The 12803-nt window shown below is 32.9% G+C and overlaps 1 protein-coding gene across 10 annotated transcripts in view; it reads left to right on the forward strand.

The window, feature by feature from the left end:
- The window catches only part of LOC128212040 (uncharacterized), a 125274-nt gene that overhangs the window by 35155 nt on the left and 77316 nt on the right, over window positions 1–12803 (forward strand). The window contains exon 1 of one of the 10 annotated variants that reach the window (XM_052917282.1): window positions 234–318. The exons of 6 other annotated variants lie outside the window; for them this stretch is intronic. The gene's annotated coding sequence lies outside the window, so the exon portion shown is untranslated. Of the gene's footprint in view, window positions 1–233; window positions 319–430; window positions 571–2836; window positions 2949–7102; window positions 7378–12803 lie in introns of those variants that run through there. 3 more of the 10 variants (XM_052917273.1, XM_052917278.1, XM_052917279.1) reach the window with 3 other exon arrangements.

A 12803-nucleotide genomic window follows, 5' to 3' on the forward strand; every position in this document is an offset into this window, starting at 1 on the left:
TTGTTCGAAAGCATTCGATTCATGGCATTTGATAATAATTTTACCCTACCCTTTGAGATAAGATCATTTTCAGTTCGTGGTTTCATGTATGCTGTTATGAATAGACACTCCTTATAGTGTAATTAATGCAATCTTCCTCACTGCATTCGATTATCCGTAAGCTATTTTGTGAAATCAAATACGTTATTTTTAATAAAATTTACAGAAGATTAAACATGATGAAACTCAAAACATTTTATTGATAAAAAGATACGTGCGTGTGATATCGCTTGTCACACTCCAGTAATCATAAATGTCATATAGTGTATACATATTGATGTAAGTAAGTTATATAGAATGCATTCTTGATGGAATTTAAAATTCAAATTACTCTGATTCATGCATTCTTTGTGTTAGGTATTCAATTTTTTAACGTTGTACTGGGATATATTCTGTAACTGGTAAATGATTAAGAAATAAAGTCATATAAAGAATCAATTAAAGAAACAAGTTTTACATATCTTTATTTATTATTGCTGATAGGGACTGAACACATTGAAAGAATTGCTTGGAATATATAAGACTCATGAGGTTAGTAAAATGTGAAAGATATTTTTTATTATTTTTTTTTATTTTACAGTTTATAATGATAAATATATTTATTTGTATAAAATCAGGTATAATCAATTTATTTATATAAACGATACTTAAATCTGTAACAAATAACAGGTTTTCGAAACGTTAGGGCCTATTGCTCCAGATATTTTAGTTGAACATTAACATGTTTTATTTGTCTGCGATATAAACACTCATTTAATGGATATACCACTTATTAGAATAACACGTTCCAAGACAAGCGTAGAATGAACAAACTGACCTAAAATAAAATACATAAATATCCGCCAGGTGCCGGGCACGAGAATAGGTTCAATTTCACTAATTACCACGGTCACCGCCTATGTATATATCATAACAGCTCAGCTTGATTAATATTCGATATAGAATTCACTTGGATGTTTTGATAATTTGCTGGTTTTATATTTGCTCCCGTGTATTTGTGTTCCCCATGATCTATCGCTCGTGTTGTATTTGCAGAACTATACTATTGTGACAAATTGTTCTAGTAGGAATTGCTTGTCTTACAAAGTATGCTTTGTTTGTTATGTTGTAAAAGCTAATCACACCTGGGTTTATTTTTAGCTGTTTTAGGACTATCGCTTTTATGGGAACGGGTGCCCACTTAGGAAAACAGATGTTTTTATCATGCAAACAGTCTAAATGTGTGAATGGCAATTATATTTTCGCTGCCTACAGCATGTAACAAACATGCATCAGAAGCCTTTTTACTAATTGATTTAGTCTCTTGGTGCGTGTCCAGACTCAAATATTACATATGCTTTCGAAGAAATACGGTTACTAAATTCACCCATGTCGTATCATCTTATTGTAAGCGGTATTTTAGATAATCAGAATAAAAAGAGGAATCTAATTGCTATATATAGCTTTGGCCTTTTTTAATTAGCCACTATTTTATGCCAGAAAACAGTTGTTGTTGTTGTTGTTGTTGTTTTTGTTGTTTTTAATTTCCGTTTATACAACGTGTGAGCGTCATCAAAGGATTTACTAAGGCAATAGTACGTGAAAGATGGACAAGTGATATGCACTAAACGAAATAATCACGACAGAATTTGAGAATGAAGCTTTGAAGCTTATTCTGGTCTCGTGTGGCCATTTCAAATCTCAAAATTACGTTACATATATAAAAAAAACAATATAATTATCAAATTGCGATACTTTAATAAAGTTATCTTTATTTTTATAGCTTTAAGTGTATATAATTGTAACTGAACAGGGTTGAACAAGGAAGATAATTGATATGTCGTGTCCTTATGCTACTTAAAAATATAATGACTCCCTCTATTACGGATCGTATAACAACATCCGTAAGCCAGCTGGAATGCAAAGTATTTAAATTTATTTCAACGATTTTGGAAGAATAAAATACGAGTTGAGTCATGTTTAAACTCAACAACCACTTCTCAGGATCTCAATGAACATATATTTCAGTATTTAATACGCGCCAGCACTATGCTGTCCCTTATGGAATACAGAAAACAGTGAATCATCGAGTCATCATCAAAGAAACAATTAGAGGCAAAGCTCAATAAGACAAATCTAAAACTAAGTTGTTACATCTGATGGTTCCTCTTTACATCATAAAAGTATGGACATTTTCTGTTCGATGATGACTATTTAAATGTTCGAAGATAATGTTATTGAAAAATTGCAATTTCTTCGATTTGCAAGATCTTCTGATGACAAGAAATCATCTCCATGTAAATAGCCCGTAGCGTTGGGACTGTAGCGTATTACTACGATTGGCATCTGTGATGGTTGCTGTATTCTAAATTAAGCCATAATACTTGCACTGGAAATGATTACTGGTGGTATTTAGGGATAGTTTACGCTCTGGTATGGTTGCTGCATGAGTTCATTGTAATGCATGCTCTGTACTCGTTTAATCGTGGTAATATGGACTTATAAAGGCGAAATTGTTCGCTTAAATAATTGTATAAAGATTTGAAAACGTTTGAGACGTTCTAAATCTTTACACGTTTGCGCTTTTTGTATTTTAAAGTTACGAAATAACACAAATCCATTATGGATTATTAAGAATATTTTCTGTTCGATCAGCGATCACCAACAGCGCATTCGAAAGGTAGGGTGCTACTCTGTATCTCTCGCTATGCGCACTGATAAATGTGTGAAGATGTAGGTTTAATATTTCAGCTGACTAGTCACTACAAACATTCACCATTTGATGATAGTGTAGCATTCTACTGTGTGAACTTTAGGGCGACGTTTGTATTATGGATTGATATACTACCTTAAGTGTTAGTTAAATTTAAAGTTTAAATGTCACTTGTTTCTGTTTATGGATATAAGTCCCAGGAATTATACTAAAATAAGTAAGTACCCTTGTATCTTGTTTCAAAATTATATTTAGAAAATATAAACTTAGTTTCAATGTTCTATTTACGTTCACATTACATCATAATTTACTATTTATTACATCAGTCAGGTACTTACGAACCCATAGCGTATATTACTACAATACAGGCAATGGAGATAAACATTTTCATCAATCCGAAAATTTGAAGTAAACAGTTAAAGAAAATGATGAATAAACAAACATGTTATGGATAGTCAAATATGATAATATAAACATCACTTAATGGTGCACAAAAATCATAAACAATATTCCCAAATGGATATTTATATTGCATATGTACCTTTATACCATACATAATTCAACAGCAATGGCCCAGACAGGATTTTGTCAGTATAAAAGTTTAAATTTAGAACATATTAAAATCACTGTTGATTTTTTTTTATTCAAGATGAGGATATTTGATTATGGATGATACAGTTTTCGATTTCTTTAAACATAAAATATGTGCTTAAGGCTTAAGATGAAATCAAATAAAGATTAAATGGCTTTGGTGAATGCATCCTTGTATAATACAGTAGCCAATAGGACGTACGTTCTCGTAAATCAGGGAAGTGATAACCTAGAGGCGCATGTAGTTCATAAAGATACCACAATGGTTTATCATTCATCTATCTTTCAAATTGTATGATTACCTACCATTAAACTATAGACTGATTTATTTTAGAATCTGTCTTTGTGGTCATTCTGTTGATAAACGCTCATATCTGATGTATTTTGTCCACACATCTCTTCCGAAAATCAATCATAAAAAATATGCACAAACAAGTGTATCGGCATTGTTATCACAAAGTCTGCACAAACGATCTTTAACACCCCTTCGCCATTTCTTTCGAGTGAACATTTATAATACTAAAACGAGCTTGATACATGTAAACCACTTCATCTGGTTGTGTTTATTCACTTCGCGTGCATGAGGTCAACCTTGCCTTGACCTCGTATTCACAGTTCATTGACTATCGGTTATCCGTAAACAGTTTAATAATTACCTTTGCAAATGAAACGTCGAAAATGCAATATTAAATTTTGACGATGGCAGCAAAACATTCGTTGTGTATATCATCACAGTTTTCATTAGTGAAACAGCTATAAATAACACAAAAAAATGGTTAAGGCAAAAGAAATTAGCATTTTTGTATCAAACAGTGGTATGTGTGTGTCCTATGACGTAAGAGCTAACTGTTAATAGTTGAAGTGTGCCAAAATGTCGCTATCATCAGAGGCATGTTCACATTTTTGACAGACTAAGATGCGATAGATTGCGTTTTCACTCTCAACTAAATTAACTGTTCTTATATCACAATTGTCGACATATTTTTCTAATAACTGTTAACTTACATGCCTGATTAGTTGTAAAGGTTTTTACCTGACTGCTTTCAAAAAAGTGGCAATTCAACGAGCGAATCTGCCACATAGCTTTTTGCCAAAACACCTCTTCCCATTTATGTTGTTTAGTTTCTGATTGAATAAAAGGATGATTAGTGAACAGAGATAGCGCGTAGACAAAGCAACGAGGGTGTTCATTATTCTTAAGAGAAAGGTATAGAAGCTTAATTTAAAGGGACTCAATCACAGGTTTAATTTTGGCAACGGTTTGCTTCATATGAGTTATTTCACTTACTGTTATGAAAACACACCAAACAGCAATTATACGCGATCCGGACATAGTTGTTAACATCAAAACCTGAATATTTTCGCTTTCAATAGCGATACTTACGCTTTTCGGATAGTTGCATTAATAATTCTTAAGCTCTAATTTGAACTTTTGATGACGAAATGTCATTGAAACAAGCACTCTGTTCCCAATTTCTTTCTTAGTCTGACTTTATAAAAAGAGATCGAGTCCTTTTGGAGAAGCAAGAGGAAAACTATTGAACAAATTGAAAGAATGTGCATAGATCAGCAAATCAATGATTTGTGGTAGACTAACATGAACAATAATATTTTGGTATGACAATGATTCCGTTTCAGACGAACATTCATGAAAATTTATGTGTTGGCATGCATGTCCATGATATCATGGCAGACTGATATGATTCCTCATATATTGGTATTACAATCATTTCGTGGCAGATTAACATGAACTTTCATATGCTGACAATTGTTTGGCTTGAACGATAAATTATAACACGAATATATATAAAAGTTAAGTTCAACTTTGTACGTTGAAGCTGTAACACCTTTGACTAGAGACAGTGATAAAACACCCAGTACTAAAGCAATCTGGTACATTTTCTCTCCTATGTAATGAAGACCAACTGCTACGATGACCCGATGTTTGAACTTTTTATGAAAGTCTTCTACTTTTATAACATGCCAACGTGTTCAAGGGCATCGAATCTCGAAAAAAGTTATTGTTTACCTCCTTCGAATCCGACTATCCCTTTCAACCACTTACGCATCCTAATTGGCATTGTTATCATACAAATATTAGTTGTCGGTGCTAATCATAACTTTCATTAGTTAGTTTGAGGAACACATATCCTGCATCTGTTGTTATTAGAGTTTGCAATTGCTTACAGGGTCGCGTCTGGAATTCTTGATTACCTTTCTACTTTCGTCATGAAATGAATCGTCTAAAAACGAGGGCAGCATTTACTAGAATGTACTGTATGTGCATGACTAATGCTATGTCGGTTAATACCCTTGTTCCTGTAAATATTTTCCGCCTGCATGGCTAGTCATCATTATTGTAGGACTACATGACACTGATACTGAGCTCTAAAGGACGCGTTGTTGTTTTGCGTCATCACTTGTATCTTATATACCTAAAGGACAACAAAATAATTTTCTCATAACCGTTTCCAACCGGATTGTAAACACATTGATAAGCACACTTGTCAAGGGTGCTTCGAAAGTAGGTTCATTATGTCAGTGTGGTCATGCTGACTATTCAAGTCACTTAAAAGGTCCCTCTGTACAATCAGAAGCAATCAAGTCAATCGTAGGAGTTATAATGACAGATTGGCCGCTGGTTGTGTTTGCGGATAAGGACGCAATGAATGCAGACGACATTGTGAAAGGTTACAATTGGAATGGTGTTTAATGTCATAACAAGAACCAAGTCGTTTCGAAACGTATCGGTGTTTAAAACTGTTTAAATGTTGCGATGCTGTCCAGTACGGTTTGCATTTAAATGGCCATTAGAAGCAATATAATATCAAATGAGATGGTTCAATACAAGCATTAATGCATGTTACCTGTCAAAATACAATTTGGCATTCTGTTTTTTTTACTAATATCTAATAATGTGTAATGTATTGGGAGATAGCAACAAGAGTTATCTTAATTGTTTATTAATTTTCTCTTTAAAATATCTCTCGATGAACATGATTAATCTGGTCGCGGTTACTTTTGAGGTTATTGAACTTCATATGGCTTTTTCAAGGTTTATATTCTTCAATGTTAATATTTCACAACCCATACATGAAGTGATTTTTAGATAAACCACATCAACAGCCCAAAATGAGCATGGCAATTGCATTGGGGTTTTTTCTCTCAAATTATTTTATTAAAATACAAGTTTCAAAACATGTCAAAATAATCGACTTTATTGTTTTCATTAATCCTATTCATAGGACATATCAAGTACCGCTGCAAATTCTGCATTTTTAACGTGATTGTTTTTAAATAATACTGGTACTCCTTCAAAATTGTTACTGTATTACAATTATAGAAATGATATACAAATGTATATTTGTATCTCTTTTTATTAACCTTTTATCAGCCATTAAACACTGACCTTTCAACTGAACGAAATGATGGGTAAGTCATATATACTAAGAAATGGTATTCTTTTCATAAATCTCAGAAGTCCATTCACTGGTCCTCAGATGCAATACGCGTGTTATCAAACTGGAGTCTTAGGAAAGATGTTTTGTATATGTGTGGCATACATTTAAATCTCTTAGACGACAGTTAGTGGCTCTAGCAATACAGGTACTTGTTTGTTTATGTCCTCATTCCTACGCGGAACCAGGAGTAGAGCGGTACAGCACGTGTTCCACGTGTACAACAACCGTTAAATTGTCACTCCCGATTTACCGATACTCACTTTTGAATGGCAAAGTGGATTTGGCACCGTAAGAGTGATAATGGTAGTAGCATGTGTGTAAAGGTCTGTGAAAGTGTATGACTGTGCACATACTATGGTGTATATTTGTTCGTATATTGGATTTGACATGCGCTAGTCACTAGTATTTGTTTAAAGACTAGGGGTTTATATAATTATATATGATTTGTGAATATACATTGGAGCATAACTATTTATTCGTTTATCTATAATAAAAGACACTATGAACAGTGAAATAATTACTGCATTTTTACGTGACATAATTCTGGTGTGATATATTTCTTTGATACTACTACATGCTTACAAATAAATCCTGGTAAGTATTTTGATTAGGAGCTAGACGTACTGCTTGTTACATGTATGGTTTTTCTCTCAATCATGAGATCTCTATCTACACGTTTAGATATCGTATTGATTAGAACATCATCGTCATCATCATCATCAACATCATCAACATCATCAACATCATCATCATCATCATCATCATCATCATCATCATTATTATTATTATTATTATTATTATTATTATTATTATTATTATTATTATTATCATCATCATCATCATCATCATCATCATCATCATCATCATCATTATTATTTTCATAATCATTATGGATGAAGCAAGTTAAATCAGCTTTACAATGCTGATGTTTTATGCCTCGCAATAAAAATCTGAAAAATTTGACCCATGAAGACATTGAATATTAAGATTATTCCGGCTTATCAGTAAAATAGGCCTATGGTTTGACATTGAGCTATGCAATTTAAAAATTGATCACACATTTTGATAACTCTTTTCAAGTGAATTTAGATGTTTTGGAATTTAACAGGTTCTTATTCGCATTCTCGCTCGGTTGCATTTTCGCCAATTCGCAGCGAATATGCGAAAACACGAAATGGTAAAGATTAGCCTCCATGATAACCTAAACATATAACCTGATAATATGCGGATCTATGAAATATGTTGCTTAAATTCTTTAAAAATTATCTTTATAATATTGAGGTGTTACAATGTCAGCTCGCAAATGGAGTTTTATCCGGAATTTATTTCGTCAAGCAATTAAATTTGACATTGTTTACTTCTTTTGTCTCTTAGATAGTTTACAAAACAACCCTTAAAAAGAAAGAATTGTGTATGAAAGGAATAATTACTGTGAACGGAACTCTTATTGTATAAGGTTTTACAAAATTTCTATTTCCGCGCTGGTTGTCTACAATTTTGCACTTTTTGCGTTTTGAAGTATCATAAATAACACAAATCAATTTCATATTATAGGATTTGTTCTGTTTGAACAGCGATCTCCAACAGCGCGGATGCAAGGTATGGAGCTGCACTGTATCTTTCGCTATGAATGATAACCTGCTCCTGATAAATATGTGAAGATGAAGGATTAATATTTCAGCTGACTAGTCAATACAAACATTTACTGTTCGGTGAAAGTAGTAGTATCTTACCGTCTAAACTTTAAGGCGACGTGTTCGCTTAAATATTTGTATAATGGTTTGATATACGACCTTAAGTTGGTTTAATTTAAAGTTTAAATGTTAATTTTAACTATCTTTATGGAAACAAGACCCAGGATTTATAATGAAAAGAAAGTAAGTACCCCTGTAGCTCGTTTCAAAATAATACTCAATAAAATATAGACTAAGACTTAATGTGCTGTATACGTACACATTTCATCATTGTTTTTATTTATGATATAAGTGCTATGAGGTACTTCCATACAAACCCATACAATGGAGATGATTTTTTTTCAAAAATGCAAACATTTCAAGTCAACGATTAAAGAAAAAGGCAAAGAAACGATTATAGATAGAGTGAAATAAGAACATAAACAATCAATATATGATGAAAAAAGTTCACAATTATTTTTTCTCTACAGGACATAAATAATAAAACTTTCAATGATACCAAAAACATTTAAACAGCAAAGGCCCATACAGGGTTTTGACAATTCATATAATACAAAAATCACTGTTTGCGTCAAAAGATTTTCTATTCAAGAACGTAGAGGTATTTGACTTAAAACGATACAGGTTTCGATTGCCTTTAACATAAAATATGTGCTTAAGGCTTAGGTGAAATCAAATGAAGATTAAATGACCTTGCTAAATGCAGCCATGTATACTACAGTAGTCGATGTGACGTACTTTCTCGTAAATCAGTGAAGTGGTAACCTAGAGGCGCATGTGGTTATTAAAGATACCACAATCGTATATCATTTATCTATATTTCATAGTGTGCAATAACTGACCATTAAACTATAGACTGGTTTGTTTTAAAGCTTTGTTTGTGGTCATTATCTTTATAAATGCTTATATCTGATGTACTTTTTCCACAAATGTCTTCCAAAAATCAATCATAAAAATATGAAAAAACAAGTGTACCGGCATTGTTACCATAAATTCTGCACCAAAGATGTTTTACACTCCTTCGTCAATTTTTCTATTGAACGTTTACCATACTGTAAAGAACTTGATATCTGTATACCACTTCATCTGGTTGTGTTTATATTCACATCGCGTGCATGAGATCCACCTTGCCTTGACCTATTCTGAACAGTTCATTGACTATCGGTTATCCGTTAACAGTTTTATAATTACCTTCGCTAGTGAAATGTCCAAAATACAATTTAGAATTTTGACAATGACAGCAAAAACGAATTGTATACCTTATCAAAAGTCCATGAGTGAATTATTAAGTAGATATAAATCACACAGAAAAGGGTAAAAACAAAGAAATTAGCATTTTTGTATCAAATAGTTGTATGAGTGTGCCCTATGACGTAAGTGCAAGGTGTTAATTGTTGAAGCGTGCCAAAATGTCATTATCATCAGAGGCATGTTCACATTTTTAACATACTAGGAAGCGAAAGTATGCGTTTTCACACTTAACTAAAGTAACCATTCTTTTAGAATGATTGCCAAGTTATCTTAAATTACTTTTTTACTTTCAGTCTTAATAGGCTGTAAAGGTTGGGGGTTTTTTCTGGATCGCTTTCAGTTTCTTAACGGTTCAGAAAGCGACTCTGCCACTAGTTCTCAATGTAAGCTATTTTGTCTCTGATTGAATAAGAGAATACTCCAGGACATCATCAAGATGATAAGAGCACAGAAATAAAGCGTAGACAAAGCAATGAGGATGTTCATTATTCTAAACAGAAAGGTACAGAAGTTTAATTTAAAGGGACTCAATCACAGGTATTATGTTGGCAACGATTTGCTTCAAATGAGATATTTCACTTACTGTATTAAAACACACCAAACAGCAATTATAGGCGATCCGGACATAATTGTCTGTATCAAAGCCTGATTTGTTCCGTTTTCAATAGCGTTAGTTACGCTTTTCGGATAGTTGTATTGATAATTATTAGAAATAGAGCTCTAATTTTAACTTGCGATGACGTAATGTCATTGAAACATGAATTGTGTTCCAAATTTATTTCTATGTCTGACTTTATAAAATAAGACCAGTCCTTTTGGAGGACCAAGAGGGAAATGATTGAACAAATTACAACACAAAACCGCGACAATGGTTGGACATATGCCATGACAATAATAACGTGGCAGTCTCATATAAAAGTTAATATTTTAGCATAATAATAATATGGTGGCAGACTAACATCAATGTATATAGGTTAGCAAAGCAATTATATTTGGTAGACTAACATGAACATTCTGGTATATTTTTCTCTATTGTAACGATGACCAAATGCTATGTTGACCTATGTTTGCACTTTTGATGATGTAAATCTACCTGCATAACATTTAAACGTTTTTAAGGCATCGAATTTAGAAACATGTTCTTGTTTATCTCCTCCGAATACGACTATCGTTTTCAACCACTTACGCATCCTAATTGGCATTGTTATGATACAGATATTAGTGTTCGGTGCTAATCATAACTTCCAGAAGTTATTTGCAGGAACACATATCCAGCATCTGTTGTTATTAGAATTTGCAACTGCTCACAGGCTCTCGTCTGGCATTCTAGATTACCTTTCTACTGTCGTCATGAAATGAATTGTCTAAAAACGAGGGCAGCAATTACCAGAATTTACTGTATGTGCATGACTAATGCTATGTCGGTTAATACCATTGTTCCTGTGATTAATTTCCGCACGGATGTATAGACTTCATTGTTGTACGACCACGTGATACTGATACCATGAGCTCTAAATGATATGTTGCTTTGTGTCATAACTGGTATCCTATTATACGTAAAGGACAAAATAATAATCCTCTCATAACCGTCCTCAACCGGGTTGTTTACTCATTCATTAGCACATATATGTCAAGGGTTCTTCGAAAGGAGGTTCATTTTCTTATTGTGGAAAAGCTGACCGCTGAAGTCACTTTAAAAGTTCATATGTACGTTTCAGAACCAATCAAGTCATTGGTAGGAGATATAATGATAGTTTGGCCGCTGGTTGTGATTGTGGATTAGGGCACAATAAATGTAGACGAAATTTAAGAAATGGTTTTTATTGTCATAGGATACCAGATTGCATTTAAACGTATGTGTTTAAATTTAGGGAGTAGATCTTTTAAATGTTGCAATGCTGTCCACAACTAGTTGCATATGAGCGGACGTTAAAAGAAATTAAACATCACAGGAGATGGTACACTGCATGCATAAGTGTATGTTACCTGTCTAAATACATTTCGACATTCTGTTTGTACTAATGCCTTGTAATGTGAAAGAAAACATTTGGAGATAGCAATATGTGTTATCTTAATTGTTCGTTAAGATAGTTTTCTGTTTAGAATACCTAGCGATGAAAGTCATGGTTACTTTTCAGTTTGTTGACTTGAGAAGGCTTTCCACCTCTTTAACATTGAAAGAAAATAGTTATTACCTGTCCACACTGTTTATATTTGTTTATGGTGATATTTCACAAGCGATGCATTAATTAATTGTAAGATAAAACACATCAACAACACAAACTGAGTATGGAACTTGCATTGATTTTTTCTCAATTTGTTTTTATTAAAATACAAATTTCAATACTTCAATACTTGGTATTCGGCATATCAAGTACCGCTGCAAATTCTTCATTTTAAACCTTTATCAGTTTATGTATTTAAATTATACTGATACTCTTTCAAAACGGTAACTGTATTGTAATTATAGAAATGATATACATTTGTATCTCTATATATTTATAATAACCTATTACGAGCCATTAAAATACTGACTTCTTAACTGAACAAAATGAAGGGAAAGTCATGAATACCAAGAAATGGTATTCTTTTCATAAATCTCAGAAGTTCATACACTAGCCTTTAGGTACAACGCGCATGTTTTGAGTTTTGGGTTAGAAGATTAACATGTGTGTGGCATACATTTAAATCTCTTAGCTGACAGTTAGTGGTTCTAATGATACAGGTACATGTTTGTTTATGTCCTCATTCTTTCGCGGAATCAGGACTAGAGCGGTACAGCACGTGTTCCACGTGTACAACAACCGTTACACTGTCACTCCCGTGATTTACCTATACTCACTTTTGAATGGCAGAGTGAATTTGGCGCACGGAGAGTGATAATGGTACTTGCATTTTTGTAAAGGTCCTTGGAAGTGTATGACGGTGTACATACTATGGTTTATATTTGTTCGTAAATTGAATTTGACTAATTATTAGTATTTGTTTCAAGATTGGGTGTATTAGTATGATTTATGTATGTATGTAGGAGTATATTTGTTCGTATGTTTATAGTAAAAGAAACTCTAAACAGTG

The sequence above is a fragment of the Mya arenaria genome, chromosome 12, assembly GCF_026914265.1.
Source record: "Mya arenaria isolate MELC-2E11 chromosome 12, ASM2691426v1".
Taxonomy (NCBI): Eukaryota; Metazoa; Mollusca; class Bivalvia; order Myida; family Myidae; genus Mya; species Mya arenaria.